A 16091-nucleotide genomic window follows, 5' to 3' on the forward strand; every position below is an offset into this window, starting at 1 on the left:
GTTTTTCTGGCAAAGAGCAGCAAACATGGCTCAATGAATATCAAAGAGTGAAAACGATCAAGTTCCTAATAACTCAAACAAACCTTCGCAGTTGAGCTTGATAACATAGAGAGAATGCTGATGCAGATGGAATTCACAGTCATGGCCGGGGACCAACTATCATACAGAATATCTGCATAATTCGAACATGCGTTTCTCACTGTTGGTCAACTAGATAATTGATGTGTATGACAACAAAAGGCACAACATGGACATTAATGATCAAGCAATCCTTCCTGTTGCTGTTGTTCTACCTTATACAGAAACTGCCGACTTGCTGTGCCTAATTTTGGTCTAAAATGCACACCAGAAAAATTGCTGAATGACATTTACTTCATCGAACATTTTCCAAAAACTGTTATGGTTCATGCTATCCATGGCGTTGCAAACCGCCAACCAAATAATCATGAAGGTAACAGAAACCATACTCAAATGTAACTCACATGCACACAAACCAAAAAATACCAAGAAAATTGCCAAATGATTGATGCACGAGATTTCTTAAAGCGAGAAAGGTTACAATTAAGCCTTCTAAACGAAGAACTCGAACCAAAAAGCCATTGTCCAATGTCTTAGTGAAACTTACCTAATCATCAAAACTATGAGGATTATGTAGAACCCACAGATACAGAAGACAACTTTTTACTATGAACCATATTTTATGTACTTGTGTGATGCATTCAACATTCTAGGGACTCACTTATCGCCATGATGAGTTAACTGCTCAAAACAATCACTTAACTCACAAATTAGTTGCATTAAATGCAAACATCTCTTAGATCCAATATATATATTTTTTACGAATAAATATTTCTATTTGGTGACCAACCAACTTCTCTCAGACTTCAACAGGGAGTCCCCAAGCATAGAACAGTAGCAAAAACATTTCATAATATCTCTGTCAAGTATAATATACTTGACAATTTTCAGCAAAGCTTAATGTACTCACAGGCTCACAGCTAGAATGGAAAGAAAAACGAGATGTAAAATGGAAACATACAAGCATAAGTGAATAGTTCCAGGTATAAATAATTGGCTCAAGAGCTACAATTAACAAAGATGAAAGATGCTGTATCAATCACATAGTTACTCTTAAATACAATGTAAGAGCCAAACATTTGCTATATCATTGGTACATTTGATGACCTCACATTTAGGCAGTATGCCATTTCTTAAAATCTATCATGACAGTCAGGATTGTACTTTACAAATACTGCATGACTAATGACATCAATTTCTCCATAAATAACCAGCCAAAGCCACCAAAGAGAGGAGAGGAAGAAGAGAATAGAACTTCATCCAAGGCGTGAGCAAGCAATTGCAGTGCTTCTTCACCGTCTACCCACTGATCTTCCTTGGTGTCCTCCATAACCAGACGTTAGCAGAGCGGTGATCAGGCCTCGAGAGAGGGTGATCACCAAGGTAGGCGTAGTGTTGATCAGAATCGTCGCGGCAGAGCCCTCGATTTTGGGAGTCGTTCTTCCTTTATTTTTAACTCTTTATCTATTTGGGGTTGTACTAAACGTTAAATTTTGGATGATCTTTGATAGCACCATGAATGTCTTACTTGGTGTTAAACTTTGTTTTGCCTGAACAATATTTTTATGTTTTATGAATGATGAATTATGTTTAGCTTATGACTGTTTTGCTTACTGTTTAAATATTTTTCCTTAACACTGTAAGAGCATCGAGAGATAACCTTTTGTCTAGATAGTGATTCTTATATTCGAGAGAATTAAGATAGATCAACGTAAGCAATATAATGAATCCGGGATGGTGAAGTTCTAACTTGTCTACCTTAGAGATAAGGAGCGGTTTCAATCGAATAAAAGGGATAGATGCTAGAGTAGGATAGACAATGCCTATAGTTTACACTACTATACTGAGAGGTATTGCTACAACAACGGATTGTAGTTAACGCTGAGGAGTATTACTATAGTAACCGTATAAGAATACCTAGTAATCCTATTGGGCAGCTTGAGCGAGTCATAACAATTCATTCTAGACTTAGAAATAATTGTTATCAATACACGGGTTTAGCATCAGTGCTCTGTGATATGTCTGAATATGTGAGGTTGTTTGCATTCGATTTAAATTAAACACATATCTTGTTTTATTTACTTTAGCATTCTGCATATTTCTTTTGTCTCGACTAAACTTTACTGCACTCATTAAATCACCCCTTTGCTTTAGTAGTTCTTAAGTTGACAACTTAGTAGGACTTAGTTTGTGACATTAGTTCTAGTTGTGGTGAAAATATATTTCTCGACCAATCCCTGTGGAGACGATACTCACTTACCCTATATTACTTGCATCGATTGTGTACACTTGCACAGATTTGCTTGCGTTAGCATATACTTTTACAAGCGATCAATTTTTTGGTGTCGTTGCCAGGGATTGACAACAGACAATTTTTTTTTAGCCATAACAAATTCTCTTTGTCACATTATATTAGTCTAACGTAGTTTACTATTTTCTTTTGTAGGTTTTAATTATTGCATGACCTTGAGATCTTCTGGTAAGCCTTTGAAACCATTTGACCCTGAAGTTGATCAATCACTTAGACAAAGGTTGCGCGCCCAAATAACCAGAGAACAATCAAATCAACTCCAAATACAACACAACATGGGAGATTTAGGACCTGATGCAACTATCAATCTTCAAGTTGCAAGGCCAAGAGAAATACGAGATCATTTGAACCCGATTCTTGATGATCTCAATCCAGGCATAGTGGCACCTAAAATACAAGCCACTCATTTCGATCTCAAATTGGTGATGTTTAACATGCTAAACTCTATCGGACAATTTGGTGGTTCACCCAATAAAGAATGATAGGCAACATGTTCGTGCTTTCCTTGAAGTATGCGACTCGTTTCGACAACAAGGAGTACATGAAGACGTGCTAAAACTGAAACTTTTCCCTTATTCCCTATGCGATAGAGCAAGAGCTTGGCTCAGTGGAGTTCCTTCCGGCTCAATGGAGTCATGGGAAGATTTATGCGAAAGTTTTTTACTACGATACAATCCGCCCAATATGAACACACAGCTTCGCAATGGCATTGCTAGTTTTCACCAAGGAGATGATGAATCAATGTACGAATGCTGGGATAGGTACAAAAGCCTACTTTACAAATGTGTTAACTATGGCTTTCACGATTGGACGCAAATGGTAATGTTTTACAACCGAGTCAATGCACCAACTCGAATGATGCTAGATGCCTCAGCAAATGGCACCTTACTGGACAAATCACCTGAGGAAGCTTTTGACATCCTCGACAGGATAACAAATAATGATTATCAATTTCCAAATACAAGATTGGGAACCGTCAGAAAAATATATGGAGCATATGAAATAGAGGGTAAGGATTCGGTAGTCGCTCAACTTTCTGCCATAACCAACATGTTGAAAAAATTTGCAACGTCCTAATGATGTAAGAGAAGTCAAGGTGGCCAATAACGCATGCTTATTTTTGTCATGGCAACCATCATGAGAGTGAATGCCCGAAAAACCATGAGTCAGCCAATTTCGTGGGAAATTAAAATCGGAGCAACAACAACCCATATTCAAACACATACAATCCTGGTTGGAGACAACACCCAAATTTCTCATGGATTCATCAAGGAAACAACAACAATCAAGCAACAAATTACAGGCCACAACAAACTAATTCTGACCATCAATATTTTCAGAATCAACATCATCAACAATTCTGGCAAAACAATAAATGTATAGCTTCTTCCTCTAATACTAATTCCAATACTAATTCCTTGGAGTTATCATTGCAGGAATTTATTGCAAGAACATTATGCAACAATTAAAAATCAAGGAAATTTGTTACAAAGCCAAGCAACACTTTTGCAAAGCCATAGTTCATCCCTAAGAGCATTGGAAAACCAAGTGGGACAAATTGCCACAACACTAGATTCTCGCCCACAAGGAAATCTTCCTAGTGATATGGAGATCACTAAGCATCATGGGAAGGAACAATGCAATGTGCTTACACTAAGGAGCGAAAAACAGATCAACCAAGATGACAAGTTTGAGGGAGAAAACTCCAACAGTTTTTACCATGACATAACATAATCTGAGGACCGAACTGAAAATGTTGAACGAGAGGAAACACCTAAAGAGAAGGAAAGAACTGTTGGTGCAGAAACGCATCGCTCGAACAATGAGAAATTCATGGTCGAGGCTAGAAATATTTCAACAACAACAGCAGACAATGTGAGACCTTCACCACCATCCCCTCAACGGTTGAAGCATGATGATGATATCCAATTCAAGAAATTTGTTGATGTTCTGGATCAGTTGTGTATTAATGTGCCTTTACTTGAAGCCATCAAGAAAATGCCTTCCTATGCCAAGTTTCTTAAAGACATTGTTACGAAGAAACGAAAGGTAGAACGCGTTTCCACGACAACAAAAATCTGTTCAGCAGTGAGCAAACTCCCACCAAAGCAAAAAGATCCTGGCAACTTTATAATACCATGCTTAATTGGTAGTAACTTCGTAGGACGAGCTCTTGTTGATTTAGGATCAAGCGTGAACTTGATACCAAAGTCCATATTTATGAAACTAGATGGGTATCACGCCTGCCCAACCTTAGTCATCTTACAGCTAGCCGATCGGTCATATGTGTGGCCAGAGGGCAGAATAGAGGACGTAATTGTAAAGGTGGATAAATTCATTTTTCCAGTTTATTTCATTATCCTGGATTGTGAAGCCGATGAAGAGAAGTCGAGGAGAAGATAATCCTAGGACGAGGTGAATCTCTAAGACTCGATGAATACATGGCTTTGTATCACAACCCTACAACCGAGATGCACGAACAAGATACATTTGGCCCAAACGAATTAAACTCAGAAGAGGATTTAGAAATTCATGGCCATGACAACAAAAACTTGAACAATGAACGCCCTCCAATTGACAATAGTGCACGATACAGAAGAGAGACAAAGGATCAATCAAAACTTCTTCATAACAGATCATGTATAAAATTTGAACCCTTAAAATATAATAAAGTAAAGTCTCAAGAGTCATCCTTGCAACAAACACCGAAAATGGAACTTAAACCTTTGCCATCACATTTGAAATATGCTTATCTAGGAGTTGATGAAACTCTACCAGTGATAATTTATGCCAACCTAACCTCCGAACAGGAGAATAGTTTGTTGAATGTTTTGTCACAACACAGAAAAGCTCTCGGATGGACAATGACAGACTTGAAGGGAATCAGTTCGACTATATGCATGCACAAAATCAATCTTGAAGATAGCCATATCACTTCGATGGAACCTCAAAGAAGGGTCAATCCAATCATGAAGAAGGTAGTTATGAAGGAAATCATAAAATGGTTGGACGCGGGAGTAATATATCCTATATCCGATAGTTCATGTATTAGCTCGGTGCAGTGTGTGCCAAAGAAGGGTGGGGTGACCGTGATTAAAAGCGAACATGACGAACTCCTCACCACAAGAACAGTCACAGGTTGGCGTATATGCATGGATTACAGGAAGCTCAACAAAGCCACAAAGAAAGACCATTTCCCCCCTTCCTTTTATCGACCAAATGCTTGATAGGTTGGCGGGAAAGGCATTTTACTGCTTCATCGATGGATATTCAGGGTATAACCAAATAGCCATAACACCGGAGGATAAAGAGAAAACAACTTTCACATGCCCGTATGGCACCTATGTATTTAGAAGAATGCCGTTTGGATTGTGTAATGCTCCAGCTACATTCCAAAGATGCATGATGTCAATATTTTCAGGTATGGTGGAAGAATGCATGGAAATATTTATGGATGATTTCTCCGTCTCAGGTGATGATTTTGAATGATGCCTCGACAATTTATCTAAGGTACTAAAACGATGTGAAGAAGCCAACCTAGTGCTGAATTGGGAGAAATGCCATTTTATGGTGACAGAAGGAATAGTGTTGGGTCACAAAATTTCATGTCAAGGCATTGAAGTCGATAAAAGACAAGGTGGAAGTAATTGCAAACCTACCCCCACCTACTAGTGTGCGAGGTGTACGAAGCTTCCTTGGACATGCAGGCTTCTACAGGCGGTTCATAAAAGATTTTTCTCAAATCTCTAAACCTTTATATCTTTTGCTTGAACAAAATCATCCATTTGCATTTACTAACGATTGTTTGAATGCCTTCACAGATTTGAAGAAAAAGCTTTCGACGACACCAATTGTTGTCCCGCCAGATTGGAACGAACCATTTGAACTCATGTGCGATGCCAGTGACTATGCAGTCAGAGTAGTGCTAGGGAAACATAAAAGTAAATTTTTTACGTCATATACTATGCAAGCCGTACTCTTAGTAATGCACAGGTTAACTATACCACGACTGAAAAGGAACTCTTAGCAGTAGTATTTGCGTTCGATAAGTTTAGGCAATACCTAATAGGCACTAAGGTAATTGTGTATACAGATCACTCAACCATTAAATATCTAATTAATAAAAAAGATGCGAAGCCTAGACTAATTCGATGGATATTATTACTACAAGAGTTCGATTTATAGATTAAGGATAGAAAAGGTATAGAGAATCAAATGGCAGATCTGTCTAGGCTAGATAAAAAACCTGATTGTGTCGACACTACAACTATTACAGAAGATTTCCCTGACGAGAAAATATTATTTGTCACGGCTTTGCCGTGGTATGCTGACATTGTTATCTTTCTTGTTAGTGATATTGTTTCTTTTGATTTATCTAGCTAGGGCAGAAAGAAGTTTCGACATGATGTGCGACATTACTACTGGGATGAACTGTTTCTATTCAAGCAATGTGATACCAAATAATTCAAAGATGCATTCCAGAAGAAAACCAGAAAGATATTCTACACCAGTGCCACTCGTCACCATATGGAGGGCATTTCGGTGGAATAAGAACAACAACAAAGGTGCTCCAATCTGGATTTTATTAGCCAACCCTGTTCAAGGACGCGCATGAATTCTATAAGATATGTGATAGATGCCAACGAACATGAAACATATCAAAAAGACACGAGATGCCATGGCAAAATATTCTGGAAATTGAACTCGTTGATGTATGGGAATAGACTTCATGGGACCTTTTCCCACATCTTGCGGATATATGTACATCCTCTTGGCAGTAGACTATGTATCAAAGTGGGTTGAAGCCATTGCTACACCTGAAAATGATTCCAAGACGGTGTTAAAATTTTTGCACAAAAATATATTCACCCGATTTGGAACACCATGAGCTATCATTAGCGATGAAGGCACTCATTTTGATAATAATTGATTGTCAAGGCACTGAAGCGATATGGAGTACGACATAGGATTGCTATGGCGTATCACCCTCAAATGAATGGACAAGCTAAAGTATCTAACCGGGAAATTAAACAGATCCTTGAGAAAGTGGTCAACCCAAATCGAAAGGACTGGTCGCTGAAGCTAGATGAAGCACTATGGGCTTATCGAACAACATTCAAGACACCGTTGGGAATGTCTCCATTCAAACTGGTCTATGAAAAGGAATGTCATCTTCCGGTTGAACTCGAACATAAAGCCTACTGGGCCATCAAGAAGCTAAACATGGATGCTCAACTTGCTGGAGAAAGAAGACTTTTAGAGCTTAACGAGATGGATGAATTCAGAGTACAGGCATACGAGAATGCCCGCCTATACAAGGAGAAAACAAAATGATGGCATGACAGAAAAATACTTCCATGGCAATTTTATTCTGGACAACAAGTACTACTCTATAATTCACGCCTTAAGTTATTCCCAGGCAAGTTAAAATCACGATGGTCGGGACCATTCATTGTACACCAAGTCCATGACAATGGAGCAATTGAAATCCAGGACCAAAACGATGGTTCCATCTTTAAGGTGAACGGGCAGAGACTTAAGGAGTACAAAGGAGCCCCAGTCATGCGCGACAAACCGGCATCGTTGGAATATGATTCCCAAGAGTTTGCTTTACTTTCTTGAACAAAATTTCGTTGCATAGGCAACGAAAATTTGAATTATGTACAAAAATAAATTAAGTTATTTTTAGCTTTCATTATCCGTTTTATTTTGTCACGCATGGCTGCATAGGGAATAAGAGCATGTATAAGAAGAGAAGAAACCCTAGGACGCATGGTTTTGGCAGCAGAATAAAAAGGAAAATAAATCCTTTTTTTCCACTTTATATTCAATCATATATTTATCATTAATACACAAATCTTTTCCCTCCAAGATAGGACAAAACTATCCCGAAACCACCCATTACTTTCCAAAGAAACAAACTGTTCAATAACTTCTTCTTCTTCATTGTGCCTCAACCTCTCATAACTAAGCAAGAATTTTTTTTTTCTCTCCCCATCATCACCACTGATATCAACAAAGAAAAATGGTAATAACAAGGAAAGCCCCAGCCCCAACACAAAGTTTTGAACATTTCTAAACAGCCGAAGCAGAAGCACACTTTAAAAATTTTCAGAAACGTCAAGTCTATTTGGAAGATGTATTCATCTTTCCCACCAAGGAAGAGGAGCCGTTTGGATCGGAGGTGATGGACGTGATAAAGAAATACAACTGGGAGAAGTTTGCTCACAATCCCAAAGCTGTAGCACCGGCGATGGTATGGGAATTCTATGCCCATCTTGAGGACCCGTCTAACCACACAGTTTATGTTCGAGGAAAGCTCATTCGATTTTCCCCATTTGCACTCAATCGATACTTTAAGTTAGGAAAAATGTAAGAGTAACACAAGCCATTTGTGGCAGAGGCCGATCAATAAACGTACGACGGTGTACTACATGATTTATGCTTTGGGTGGGCCAAGTTCGAAGGGAATAACCCAATGAGGAAAAGAGTAGCTCGCCGAGCACTAAAATCGCACGTGAAATTATGGAACCACCTTCTCAAAGGCAAGCTGATGCCAATGTCCCATAACACCACAGTCCTCGTGAATAGACTACTGCTCTTGCACTCAATCATATACGGGAGGAAGATTGACGTTGGAGAACTCATTTTTGAGCAGATCCATGAATGTGCCAAGAGGAACCGGGGTAACCTTCTGTTTCCCAACTTGATAACCGCATTATGCAAGAAGAAGAATGTTCCTGAGGATCACTTCAAGGATTATATTAAACCAAAGGAGGGTATTACCAGGAAAAATATCCCTGAGTTAATGAGTTTCAATGACAACGATCCACAGGAAGGTTTGGAGCGAAGAGCAAAATCGGTTGCCACGGCTAGAATGGCTTCTATGGTCACGCACACTCGAGAAACGCGTAAAAAGATTGGTCGCCTGGAGGACCACATGGAAATTTACTTCGAGTATATCAAGGCTAGGGACATGCAACTCAACGTCTTTTTCAAGGAGTTGCTCTCGAACACAAACATCAGATTAGCGACCTTCCCCGCTGTTATTCTCAAATACAATGTGGGCGGCAGTACATTCCATACCTCGACATCGCATGCCCCTCCAGAAGTTCCCCCAGAAGTACCCGTTAATGTGCCACCACTAGCAACTCAAGTACCACCTCTACCAGAGGAAGGCCAAGGCGACACAAAAGAATTCCTCAGCTCCTCCTCCTTTTCAATCTATGAAAACAGTAATGATACTCCACCTCACTTCTTCTCCGATGAAGATTTTACTCCAGCATCGCCGTAACCAACGTAAGATCCCATTCCGTCCCCTGTCAGTAAAGCTATACCAACCCCAGCAGCAGTTTCTAGTCCAACACCAGTTCCAACATAACCAACTCCTACTGTCGAGCAGTCAATTCCAACACGAGCCTCGTCCAGCAAGAAGCGCTATAAGAGAACCGCAGGCCGTATACTTCAGCCATCTCCCTCACTGGCAGTAGTAAACTCAGGATCCAAGAGTCCCTCTCCTCCCAAACGACACCGAACGAGGGCTTCCAGCCAAGCCACCCCACCACAATAAGCTTTTACTTATTTTTTTAGTTTTCCTTTTTCGCATCTGCATATAGATTCATGTAATTTTAATTTTATGCATTGAGGATAATGCATCCTTCAAGTTTGGGGAAGGTATTGTACCATATTCTGCCATACTTTGTTAGAAAGTAGTTGATGATAATTGGTTGAAAATTTTGATTGTCATGACATAATCATGTTAAGGTTATTGTTAGGAATGAATTAGGGATGCCCGATGATGAATGCATAATTTAATTGCCTAGGCCAGAATTATTGTTAAGATTGTTTAAAGAAGAGAACCAACCTTAGGCCTAGTTCTTTGAAGTTCATAAACACAATTGTATGTTGTCTTTGTTTCAGATAATCTGTAAAAATTTTGGAAAAGAACGTTATGCTTGTCGAGACTTCAAAAGTATTTTAAGGGTGAAGTAAAAACTCTCTATTGTTTGAAAACTTGAAAAATAAGAAGGGACACTCCTTTGTGCAAAGGCATAAGCATAAAAACTCCATAAGAAATAAAGATTAGCAACGACATATGAGTGAATGAAAGTAGTCATAGGATGACTCTGCCCGACTAGCTTGGGGTGGAAGGTATGCTCCCTTTCACCTAGAGTGTGAAATGGTAGTTGTGATGAGCTGACTCCCATACGAAAAAAAAGTTGATAAATAACTAAGAGTGTAAACTAAGAATGAGAAATAATTTGTTGCCTTGAAAACCAGAAGTGCTTACTTAAGTTTTTTAATTACCTTTATGCAAGGACTGATTACAATCACGCGCACACTATAGCAAAGAATCCTGACTAGGGAAGGGACTTGACTTACATGACTGTCGAACATGTTGAGGCCAAACAATTTTTGCTGAGGGCTGAAATCTCACACCATATGATTTCCTTAACTCTGCTTTTCCATGACAATTTTGATTTTCTTCTAGCTATTGTACATTGCTTGAGGACAAGCAATAGCTTAAGTTTGGGGGTTTGATAACTCCGTAAAAAGACTTAATTTCTAGTCTTTTCACTTAAGTTATTGCTCGTCTAGACAAAGTATGCATATCATTTTAGTTGCATATATGTTACATTAGCTTGTGGTGGATAAATTTTGCTTAGGAAAGATTTATTTGGTTTGACTGATGCTGCTGAGGAGAAAGGGTCATTTGGATTATGTTTTTGTAGTAAACTTACAGGGGAAGAACATTTCAGTCGCGACAACAAAAATTTGCAAAGGCCAATGAAATAGATGAGAACGTGAGGAGCAGATTTATCTCACTGAGGCAAGAGTTATCTGAGGAAGTCTGAAGCAGATGTGATGAAACCGCCTATGTCACAAGCCAGCTGGATGACCTACTTCACGTTCAAGTAAACCTTAGTTATTCTGACAACCGCCTTTCTTTTTTAAGTCTGGACATTTATTTGACAACGTTTATTTAAGGAAACTCCAAAAAGCATGTAAAGCCCTAAGCGATTTTCCCTTATAAATAACCAGCCGAAGCCGCCAAAGAGAGGAGAGGAAGAAGAGAGAAGAACTTTATCCAAGGCGTGAGCAAGCAACTGCAGTGCTTCTTCACCGTCTACCCACTGATCTTCCTTGGTGTCCTCCATAACCAGACGTTAGCATAGCGATGATGAGGCCTCGAGAGAGGGTGATCACCAAGGAAGGCGTAGTGCTGATCAGAATTGTCGCGACAGAGCCCCTGGTTTTGGGAGTCGTTCTTCCTTTGTTTTTAACTCTTTATCTATTTGGGGTTGTACTAAACGTTAAATTTTGGATGATCTTTGATAGCACCATGAATGTCTTACTTGGTGTTAAACTTTGTTTTGCCTGAACAATATTTTTATGTTTTATGAATGATGAATTATGTTTAGCTTATGACTGTTTTGCTTACTGTTTATATATTTTTCCTTAACACTGTAAGAGCATCGAGAGATCGCCCAGAGTTTTGGTAAAACATGACTTGGCATTGTAAGAGTATCGAGAGATAACCTTTTGTCTAGATAGTGATTCTTATATTCGAGAGAATTAAGATAGATCGTCGTAAGCAATAGAATGAATCCGGGATGGTGAAGTTCTAACTTGTCTACCTTAGAGATAAAGAGCAGTTTCAATCGACTAAAAGGGATAGACGCTAGAGTAGGATGGACAATGCCTATAGTTTACGCTACTTTACTGAGAGGTATTGCTAGAACAACGAATTGTAGTTAACGCTGAAGAGTATTGCCATAGCAATCGTCTAAGAATACCTAGTAATCCTGTCGGGCAGCTTGAGAAAGTCATTTCCAACAATTTTAAAATGAAATTATCCCACCAATGAAGCTCTAAAAACTTGACTGCATCTAAAATTTGGGAACAAAAGAAAAAGAAATGTTCATCTATTTAAATTCATCGAGAAAATATCGATGGAACTTATAAAAGGTCCGATCTCGACGTCTTTAAATAATCGAATATCCTTATTCTTTGTAAAAGGATTGGTAATCTAATTTGTTTGCTTTATTCCATCATCTTTCGTGCATTTAAATTAATAGTGAATCTTAGAAGAGAATTATAATATTTCTTTATTTCGATTGGAGTAAGAATTGGTTGCTTTAAGGTATGAGAGGTTGAGAATTGGTTACTTTAAGGTATGAGAGGTTGATTCTTCTCTATGGGAAATAATTAAATATTATTATGTTTCATTCTATAATTCAAAGAATATTATTTAAAGGGATCTTAAACTAAATTAAATTCGAACTTGTTTATTTCATTGTAAAGACAATTAATTAATCGACTACGTACCGATTTAGGGCACTGTGGGGGTGTTAATCATTCCCCACGCGTAATCGACTCTTGAACTCAATTTTTTGGGTACGCAAACATTAAAATGTTGTTTTAATAATTTTTAAAAATTAAATCTTATTAAAATGATAAAACGTTTTTGGGTGCTCAATCACACCTAATCAAATACTGGTGGTGACTCCTCGAACCATACGTTTTTCTACTTTTTAAAGGGAACACCAATTTTTTGAAGCAATATTTTTTAAAATTACATTTATTTAATTAAAAATTAAACCCGTTTACATAAGATCACCTATTGCCCCGGATTTAGACAACATGGAAATTTTTCGTGTATTACTCTGAAAAAGTTTTGTAAACTACAAGTAACTCCTTTGTAATCCAATTATTCAACGTGAAGCTTGGCGGTGCGGGACAGATGCCTACATCTCTTCCTTCCTTAGTCTCATCATCCAGTATAACATTAATGCCCAAATCTCCCAAAGCATCCTCGACAATTGGTTTCTTAACTTGCTAGCTTCCTTGAAACATATGACTTCCAGACACAAAGGTATCATGAAGTGGTGGGAAAGTCATTGGCTCCCACTTAATATCTTGTCCAGCTAACCTTGCTCTTCTGCTTTCCTGACTCTTTTGGATTCCCTTCAATTTTCCCTCAAGGTTGGCTGATATCTCAAGCCAAAGTGATCTCTTTTCACTACAACAAATTTGTTTATTTATGGCATATGAAATATCATCATTGAAACTTACATTTACGTCACTGTTTATATTTTTTGACGTAAAAATTTGACGTCACAACGAATGTCACACTATGTGTGTCACTAAATATCAAATATGACGATGTATATATTGTCATCACGTATTATTAAATACTTAGTGACATTAATGTATTAAGTCACCTTAGAAATTATATTCATTGACAATTAATTATGTCATCAAATAATATAAAGTTTTGTCACTAATTATTAATATTGTCATTAATAATATAATAATTTTATTGTATTAGTAACAAAAAATTTAATAATAAATAAAAAGTGTAAAATTACAATAAATGACAACTTTTTAGAAATTACAATATACAACACAACTTTTATAAATCACATTTAAGGACAACTTTTATAAAATACACTAAAGGACAAAACATTTTAGTAAAAGGACAAAACTTTATATAAATTAAAATTAAGGAAAAAACTTTTTATAAATTAAAATTAAGGATAAAACCTTTTATAAGTTATAATAGATACCACAACTTTTTATAAATTACATTAAAGGAGAAGGTTCACATTAATTACAACAATAACATACATCTTTTACAAATTACAATAATTACCCATGATCAAGTTGTAACATTTATACTCTGCTAACCAGGCGACCAGAGGAAATAATCAACAGAGGACAAATCATTCTTGGGCTTTAGTCAACAGCTTTCAAGTCTATGTAACATGCATTGCAGGAACTCGTGAGCTTCTTCCTGTTGATATCTTTGAAAAATGATGCAATACCTAGTCCATTAGGGTCAAGAATCACAATTATGAACATACTTCATTTCTGTATTTTTCTAGTCACTCCCCATACTTGAAATACACATTTCCAAGCACATTGATAACAAATGTGTCAATCTCTTACAATGACTAAAGAAATAAAGTGACCAAAATTTACTAAAAAATCAATTTTAAATCAAAATCATTCAATACTTATCACATATTATGTAACGACCGATTAATTATAAACTAATCAAGCAACTAATAGAAAAATAAAGGATACAGTTCAATTTGTAAAATCTTTTGTGAGGCAATACAACTCTTGAAAATTCAATGAAAGTTCAATATGATGACGAAGAGCACAAAGTAAACAGAAGCCCTCATTATCACCTAACAATTCAAACAAAAACAAAAACAATGAGAAACCCCAAAAGAAAACAAAGGAACAAAGATTAAACAAGAAACATACAATCACAAGACTTCTCATGGTGATTCAAAGATTGAAGACCCAAAACAAATGGAACCGTGTGAGTAAAACATTATAACAAAACATTGATAAAGCATGTATTACCCAAGTTTTCCAGGCCAACACCCTGCACAACGAGTGCCAAAAAATAGTGCCAAAAAATTGAATTATTCAAATCACCATTCTACATAAAAATAATGTTATAGACAAATAATATAAAACATTTTTAAGAGGAATATGGAAATTGATCCATTGATGATTGAAGGCAATAACTAAAGATGTAAATAATCATTGCCAATAACACGAGTCCATCATTCTACTTCAACCAACAGAGGGCTCGACAGTTCAAAAATATATAAGTAAAACATGTTTCTCTCGAGCAAACAAAAAAGTTTTGGGAGACCATAAAACACAATCAAAACAGGGTAATCTTCTAGGTGAAACAATTTGGAAATTATACCTCAGTAGTCTGATGGACTAATGGCATCATCAATTTTTAAAACCATAAATTTCGATTGGTTTATCATCAGTTTCATAAGCTTCTGTAACAAACATGGGCTTCGACCACGAATTTTCCCATGTAGAAAATCTAGAGCCATAAGATTTGAATTCAATGACCCTGACTATACCCAGAACCCATGATCGAGTAAAATCTAATACCACCAGATTCAAAGAAAATAAGAAGTTTGAGAAGGATAAATGCAAAGAAAACGAAGTCAAAAGGGATAGAAGATGGAAGGCTTACCTTCTCGGGTTCTTAAGTTGGTGACGGTTAGAGCTTTCTTCGGTGAATCAAAATGGTAGATAAGGAGCCTAAGTCGAAGAGAGGAACGTTGCGTGATTTCAATCACATCCGAAGATGAACAATGTGAATCCAACGAGTGAAGAGACTAACGCTCTGGTCTAGTTTTGCTTGTCCTTATTCATGTTTCGAAAGATTCGTTCGGATGGAAGAGAAGAGAAGGCATTGTGGGTCATTTTGATAAAAAGTATCACCGGTAGAGTCACCTTAGCGCAACGGAGAGGGCTTAAAAGCATCGACAGCTAGGGTTGGATGTTGAGAGTATTTCATTTTTCTTAGTTTGGGATGAGGAAATATAAAGGAGAAAAAGAGGACGGACACCCGCGCCGCTATCTAACCTTTGGGATTATATTAATTTTGGTCCTCAGTTTTATTATTTTTGTCTTAATTCTATCATGTTGAGTCAAATTTATTTGCTATTGCAACCCAAATAATTTTTCTTTTACATATTGGTCCTTACATTAATGTGTTTTTATTTATTTTTATGTATTCATCTTATTTAATTATTGTTATTATTACTATTTTATTTTCACTCACATATTATTTTTCTTTTTTACGGTGTCAATTTTAAAGATTAATATATTTTTATCTCTTTTTTATTTCATTTCATTTGATTTTGGTATAATC

General features: G+C 37.1%; 2 long non-coding RNA genes across 2 annotated transcripts; one reads left to right on the forward strand and one right to left on the reverse strand.

The window, feature by feature from the left end:
- Window positions 1-1050: 1050 nt before the first annotated feature.
- LOC120144442 lies at window positions 1051-15139 on the forward strand. The gene is made up of 3 exons (XR_005518036.1): window positions 1051-1061; window positions 8128-8132; window positions 15064-15139. It is a non-coding gene; the product is annotated as an uncharacterized LOC120144442 (long non-coding RNA).
- LOC120144437 lies at window positions 14050-15729 on the reverse strand. The gene is made up of 3 exons (XR_005518035.1): window positions 15408-15729; window positions 14480-14586; window positions 14050-14217 (listed from the first exon to the last, which is right to left on the reverse strand). It is a non-coding gene; the product is annotated as an uncharacterized LOC120144437 (long non-coding RNA).
- Window positions 15730-16091: the final 362 nt, after the last annotated feature.

The sequence above is a fragment of the Hibiscus syriacus genome, unplaced genomic scaffold (assembly GCF_006381635.1).
Source record: "Hibiscus syriacus cultivar Baekdansim isolate YM2019G1 unplaced genomic scaffold, ASM638163v2 tig00002317_pilon, whole genome shotgun sequence".
Taxonomy (NCBI): Eukaryota; Viridiplantae; Streptophyta; class Magnoliopsida; order Malvales; family Malvaceae; genus Hibiscus; species Hibiscus syriacus.